Consider the following 7715-nt stretch of genomic DNA (forward strand, 5'->3'; position numbering starts at 1 on the left):
CAGTACATTCTGTTAACTAACCCAACAGAGGGTAATAGTGGGAGAATCTTGATAATAGTTTCAAAAGTAAGAGAGGTTAGTGTAATTATTGAAACCACATGAGAGGTCCTTATAATTGTCAAAAATCTCAGGAGAGGTAAGTGTGATTTACTCTAAAATATATATTTTTGTGAAAATGGAAAACAATATTTTAAAAATATGCATGCGTGGGGCCATGGCCTGTTATAGACAAATAAAATATTTTTTTTTTAGCTTACTAGTTATTGGAGACTGTAAAAGTAATGAATTGTAATTTGAAAAAAATGTGCAAAATTTGTAAAGTCCAAACAGTTAAATCGATCATATCCATTTGTCAACCTGCACGGCTCGCTGAATCTGTATCCGCCAAACAGTAGACGGATGATTTTTTTTTCAATCCGTCTAATTTTGGATAGATGATGGATGGGATGCCACCTGACCCAATCCGATCCGCGATCTCCCCCAACTCAAGTAGTAAGAGATAATAATCCGAGACTACCTTATGTTATTTTCTATATTCATTTGCAAAATAAAAAATAAAAAAATGAAGTTAATTCAACCAATGGTTTAACCCATAGGTCAAGTGCTGTTGCACTTCATTAGGAAATTAGTAGTTTGATTCTTTCTATTCATATATGGTCGTTTTTTAGTTTGGATTGGTAATAATGCTTTTGAACATAACGTAATTACCAATCACATTCTATTTCATGTTTTGATAATAAAATTTGTTTGTTCAATATTTAAAAGTTAAAATCTCTGGTATAATGTGTTGTCCTTTAAAATTTAATGTCTCATATAATAGTCCCAAAAAAAAAGTATATTGTTGATTTGATAAAGTCACAAGATAGTGTTTGATTGACTATAATGGAAAATGATCATTTTATCAAAATATTCATTCTCAACTTAATTGATTAAAAATAAAATGAAAATATATTATTTTGTAGAGGGTGAAGAACATAATTATTTGCAGGGGTTAGTCTGATAGTGTTGAAAATTGTTTTGTAGGTGTGGTCTGTTTTCTCTATCAGGTGGGATGTTTTGTTTGTGAATTCTTACCAACGGGTTCTGGCATATGATAGGCCGAGCTATCTCGGTACTAACCTATTTGTGATTGTTTACTTTCGTTGCGATGCTATTCTGTACTCCCTTTTATTGATTTTAATCCGTTGTATCTCCTTAGTTATTTGCTGATAAAAAAAAAAAGTTTAAAAAAAAAGTTAAATCATCATTTATCAGTGTAAAAAAATGATCATTTCATACAAAGCTTAAGAAATAGCTATTCCATTTCATTTCATTTGATTCTAATAAACCAAATATCTCTCTACACTCTCATTCTCTCTCATATCGCAGAACTTCTCTCGCACCATAGCACACGAGCATTGCCTTGATCGATTGCGCGACTTCGCACGACTTCATCGATCCTTTGCATTATATTTCTAGATACTTCGCAGTAAGGTTTCATCAATCGATTCACCCTAAGAATGTCGATCTCTACATGCAGGCCATTAATCTTAACCCTAAGAATGCCGATCTGTTCGTAGATTGTGCTCAGTCCAATATCAAGCTCAGCAATTTCATCGGTAGTATGAATTCTTCTCTCCATATGTATATATTGATACACATATGTATTTGATGAATTGCGAGATTCGATTCAATATTCATATAATCTCTACACACAGGCCATTAATTATGTTCTGTTCATCAATTATGTTCTAAAATAATTATGTTCTATTCATCAAGTGAGTTTCTTGAGTAGTTTGCTTCGATTGGATTGGATTAAGCTTCTATTTGTGTTAGGTTTGATTCTTATTTTTCTGAAATGGTGGGTACTTGGGGTCAATGAATTCTAAGGATTTCTGTGAAGAAGCTGCATTTGGATCAATGAATATTTCTAAATGATAGCAGAATTATTGTCTTTTTTTTTTTTTTTTTTTTTTTCAATTTGGCCTCATTTGGAACTAGTTTTTTGTTGTTTTTGTTTTTTATTATTCTTCTTTGAGAAAAAAAGAAGAAGCTACATTTGGACAATATATATATATATATTAGGTTTATATATATATTGGATTAAGCTTCTATTTGTGTTAGGTTTGATTCTTGTTCTTTTCTTTTTTTTTTTTATGAAAAAAAAGTAAAGCTGCATTTGGACAATATATATATATTTTAAATTTGTGTGAGCTTCTCTTCTCTTGGAAACAATTCAATTCAATTCAATATGTCTCACTTCCTAGCTTCTCTTCACTAACATTGTGTTTGGTTGGGGATTTGAGAAAAGATTTGGAAAGAAAAAGGAAAAAGATGTGTGAAACTAGGTGAAATATATGCATATTTTATGAGTAATGATTGAGATCCCACAAGATCCCCACAAATCTGAACCACTCATGATGTGGATCCTACCCACACATATATGAGTGGACCCCACACATACATGGAAAACCCCACACATACATGAAGGGTCAGGATCACTTTAGGGGTGTGGGAGTCATTCCTAAAGGGAGTTTCAAACATTTTTTATGTTTTATTCACATTTCACCTACCTTTTTCATTTTCCTTTTCAAATCTTCCTTTAAATCTCTCAACTAAACACAGCATAAAAGTAAATATTTCTATTCCTCGTGGTTTTTGATATTTTATTTTGTGCTAACAGTTTGTCCCTTTTGGTGGTTTTAGATTTATGGATTTTACTAATTCAAGTGTTCATAGATTTGAGGGTATGTATATCTTAATAGGTGAAATGGACCTTTCAATTCTTCTTCATCTATATACCCCAAGGTACTCTCTCTCTCTCTCTCTTGCCGAGCTCTTCTCTCTTTGTTGCTTCTTGTGATTAAATACCGTTGATTAATATAGGTTACATTATCAGAAATGAATACAATACCCCCAATATTAATTGAAAAGAAATATATAAATGCTAACTTATGCTATTTCTTGTAAAGTCTATGTGATCAACCATATTTTTCAAGTCATCTGTTATTTTAGGGCTCCAACTTTTGCATTTTAGGGCTCCAACTTTGGCATGTGCTTAATAATGATGTCTTAGAAATGTAGTCAAAGTAATATTTGCAAGGTTACTTCTCACAAAAAGAAAAAAGGCAAAAAATTATACTTGCAAAATTAGATGCTTCAAAGGGGGAAGTTTTGTATTTGGAAACCCATTCTTGTAGCAGGTATGTTTATATTTAATTTTACACCTGAAGCTATTAGTGCACTAGCAAGAATCGTTAACTAGAAAGAATGTTATTTGCCATGAAATATATTGTCAGAAATTTTAAGTTTAGATTAATGAAGAATTTTGATTTTGTTTCTTCCATCTCTAATCTCGATCCAGATTTTTCCTTCCAATGAAGCTGGTCAATTGTTTTTGGATTAGAGTACATGTATTGTGTGGTAAAAATCCCATGAAATGTGCATTATTTAGTAGACTTGTTCGCCAAAAAGTTAGCACTTCTTTCTTCCATTTCACAGAGTAAAGGTCAATTGGGAAAATTTTTGCTTTGTTAGTGCCATAGCATTTTACTTTGGGAATGAGCAATTCTGGTATGAGTTGACCATATGTGATGGAGGATGCAAGGGATTTTCCACTTTAAACCCACGTAATGCAACTTATATAATTGTATGGAAGTAATCTGGTATGAATGGTGTGATTTTGTTGGTGTATGTATGCTGTGTGAAGTAACAGTTATAAGTACAGATTTATTTGGTTTCATAATATTTTGATGGCTAAATTATGCAAATGGTCCCGGTAGTTTACACGATGTGTCAATTTGATTCCTGTCAAAATCGAGCAAATTAAAATAACAGGGACCAAATTGACACATCGTTGGAGCACATGACGACCATCGAACTTAACAACCGTTATTTATTAAATCAATATGACAACGGAAAAAAAAAAAAAATGAAAACACAACTAAAGAGTTCAATTAGCTTGTTTGGCAGTTTACAATTTTAGTTTAAAAGTTAAAAAAGTCACTAAAAAGTCAAAAAATTAACAAATTATACACACAAAAAAAAAAAAAAAATCTCTATTTTTGTGTTGCACATTTTGTTTTAAGAAACTAACAAGTCATTCTAAAAATGCTAATTTTTTATTTTCTCATATTTTAACTAAAAAAAGTTATTAAAATAGTGTTTTCTCAAACGAGGCCCATCAAAGGAAAAGCAATTTTGCAGCGTGAGACATTAAAAATGTTGAACTTGCTTTGATGATGATCAGTATTACATATTTTGTAACCAGAAAAAAAAATAAAAATAAAATAGTATAGAAACACATATACAAGCTGAGGGCAGTTCCTCAGGGACAAGTTCATAGAAATTGTCAAAGTGTCCCTACAATTCGCAGGTTTTGCATGATATTAGATCAAAATTGTTTTCATCTTAAGGAAATTGAGACGATTGAGCACTTGCTGTATGGATGTGAAACGGCAAAAGTGGTGTGGTTTGGCAGTGTTCTGAATCTCACCTTTCAACAGGGGCAATTGTTTCCATTCAACGTTGGACTTGTGATGTGTGTCATGCCTTTTCCTGCACAAAGGACTGTAACACTTACTTTTGCAAGTTGTTGTTGGTATCTTGGCACATCTGGAAGGATAGGAATAATCATGTGTTCAACCATTCTCCTATTGATCCCATATCTACTCTATTCTGGGTGGGGCAAGATTGGGAGGAGTTTGATGGTCTTCTGTCTAGTTCTCAACCTCCAAAGGACTTGGGCTCAGTGCGAAGACCTCCTCAGGTTTGGATTTCACCTCCTAGAGGAAGGCTAAAAGCGAACTGCGATGTGGCTCTATAGCCTGGGTCGTGTAGAGCATCTGTGGCAGTGTTGTTTCGGGATCGGCATGACTCCTTAGTTGATGGGGCAGTTCGAATGATAGATGTGGGGTCTGTCAAGCAGGTGAAAGCTTTTGCTGTTCGTTAGGCATTCCTTATGGCGCACTCTCTAAATCTGTCCCAGGTCAAGATTGTTGGAGATAACAAGGCTGTTATTTTACTGTGTTTCAGAAAATGAACCGCCATGGGGCTGTTCTCCGATTATTGAGGATATTAGAATGCTAGCTAGACGGCGTAATTTCTCTTTTCTATGGACTCCTAGAGAGGCCAATGGAGCTGCCCATTGGACTGCTAGAGAGTTCCTCAAGGATAGTTTGTCTGTTTCTTGGGTGTGTAATCCTCCTGCTGCTTCAGAAACGCCATGTTTGGTTGATTTAATCCAATTTCTGATGTTCAAATATATATATATATATATATACATATATAAGAATTTTATTTTAGTTAATAATACCAAGTACATGGTCAAATTAATTTTTGACCACAAATAGAGGTTGTGATCCCAAAAAGATAAAAAAATGTACTATTTTAGTACATTTTTCATTATCCAATTTACAAAAATTAAACTAAATTATTATTTTTTTTATTAGATTGACTCCAAAATAGTAAATAAAAAATATGTTATCTCAAATAAAAAATAAAATTATATTAATTTTAAAAGCTTATTGTACACACACACAAATATATATATATATATATATTACTTATTCCGTCTCATTTTGTTAGTCCATACCATTTTGAGATGTTCTAAAATGATAGTCCCATTTGAAAAGTCAAAGCAAAAAACATTTCATTTTCCAAAATTATTCTTTTCGAGTAATTATAAATATATTAAAATTTTAAAAAGATATGACATTAGTGAATGTTTTTAAAAAAAATTCAAATTTAAATTTATATATAATAATTATATGCACTTTTGAAAAGTTAGAATTCCTATAAAAGACTAACGAATTAGAATAATACTATATGCATCAATTGGTTTATCAATTAATATACTAACAAATGATGTAATATAATTTTAGAGATTTTGAATATTTAAAATTTATATAATGAGTGAGATCATAATTTTAAAGTAATAATATCATAATATATGTTGGTATATTAATTAGTATATCAATTAATACGTGTGATATCACCGAACAAATTTAGACAGAGGGAGTAATTCAATTAGATGAAATTATATAAAAGATTCAAAATTTGTAAGGAATTTGAACAAAACCCTTTTATAGGATTATATATTGCAAACATGACAAAGACATTGTGGGTGTTTGGGAAGTGGCTATTTTAGAGGTTTTTTGGTTTTTTGGCTATTTTAGTATGCTATTTTAGTTTTTGTGTTTGGGAAGGTGGGATGAATTTTTATTTGAGTTGGTGTATTGAAAAATGTGCTGACATGATGTTTGAAGTTAAAATGACAAATTTGTCCCTAACTTCACATTTTTTAAAATTAATTTAAAAGGGTAAAATTGTAATTAACCAACCTGTCACAGTGACAGTCCTACACTGTCACTGACTGTCACTGTGACAGCCCATAGCCGGGCTATTTTTTATTTTTTTTTATTTATTTTTTAAAATCAATGGTCTAAATGGGCTAAAAGGCTTTTTTTTTTTTTATTTTTATTGTTGAGGCTAAAATAGTCTCTACCTACGCTTCCCAAACACCGCCATTGAACTTTTTTTTAGCCCCAGCGTGCAGAGCATATAACTAAAAATCTTTTATTGCTTTTTGAAATTTACAATTTAAAAATGCGGTGTTACTAGAGATCTGAGTGCTCATGGGTCAACAAGCAATGGGATCGGTGGGTTTCAGATCAAAATTCCCAGTCAATTGAGTGTTATAGTGATTCTTGGGACGAAAAAAAATCTTATCATAACCCTAACCCTAATTTTGTGTCTGCTAGGGTTGTGAGGGATGGGTATTCAGGGAGGTTATGGTTAGAGATGAAGAGAGAGGGGAACCCGGTGGTAGAGATGGAGATGGCAAAGGAAGACAAGGCGATGCGAAGAGAGATGGAGATGAAGCGGACCGAGATGATTCTTGAATCATAGGAGCGGATTGTGTAAGCCTTTGTGAAGGCTTTATCGGAGAAGAAAAACAAGAAGGCTAAGAGAATGCCGACTCCAAACGCTTAGATTTTGGGTTGCCATGGGAATTGCAGACTTCACAGTTGGGAGATTCAGAGAAAAATTCTTTTTTAGGTGTTGTGGAGCTCTTTGAAGCTAGCAAACTTGGGTTCACATAGCTCTTATATGTAAGTTGACTTTTTTGTAACTTTGTCTTAATTGATTTTTAGGGTAATTGAACAATTGGAACTGAATAGTTGTAGCTTGTTTTGGATGAATATAGGTTTATTTCAAACTTGATAAGCAAAGTGTTCTTTTATTGTTTTTGATTCTTGTATGAAAGTAATGCTTTTTATTCAATTGCATTAGTTTTGATGGTTGGAAATTAATTTGATGTCTATTGTTTTGGTAAGTTTGCTAGCATAACTGGAGTTGGGAGATAGAGATTGGGATAGAGTTGTAGACGCGCCCACGGGCCTCGCTACAGTTCGGACTCAATTTGTGTTACGGTCCTTAATCTGAACCAAAGAGTCCAAATTCGGTAAATCATTTTGAGAAACAGATTTTTGAAAGAAGTGCCATACATGGACTGCTTTGCCAGACATAGAGTCGCCACCTAAATATTTTTTATGGAGAAATTTAGGAAACCCTGGCTCGGTGCCAAAGGCCACGTGTTCGTCATCACCAAAGTTGCCTCGGCTCGGGAGCTTGGGTGATTGGGAAGGTCAGCTATGAGCATCCCTTCTCGCCCGATCTGAAGATCGGCCTCTACTAACCGTGATATCCGTTTTTTGAAAAACGTTATATGTTCT

General features: G+C 33.0%; 1 long non-coding RNA gene across 1 annotated transcript; it reads left to right on the forward strand.

Annotated features, from left to right (window-relative positions):
• The first annotated feature begins 1138 nt into the window (after window positions 1-1138).
• Window positions 1139-5242, forward strand: LOC145819766 (uncharacterized). Its single transcript, XR_014360538.1, has 2 exons — window positions 1139-2787; window positions 4485-5242. It is a non-coding gene; the product is annotated as an uncharacterized LOC145819766 (long non-coding RNA).
• The last annotated feature ends 2473 nt before the right edge of the window (window positions 5243-7715 follow it).

The sequence above is a fragment of the Camellia sinensis genome, chromosome 2 (genome assembly GCF_055761805.1).
Source record: "Camellia sinensis isolate YWXY chromosome 2, ASM5576180v1, whole genome shotgun sequence".
Lineage (NCBI taxonomy): Eukaryota > Viridiplantae > Streptophyta > Magnoliopsida > Ericales > Theaceae > Camellia > Camellia sinensis.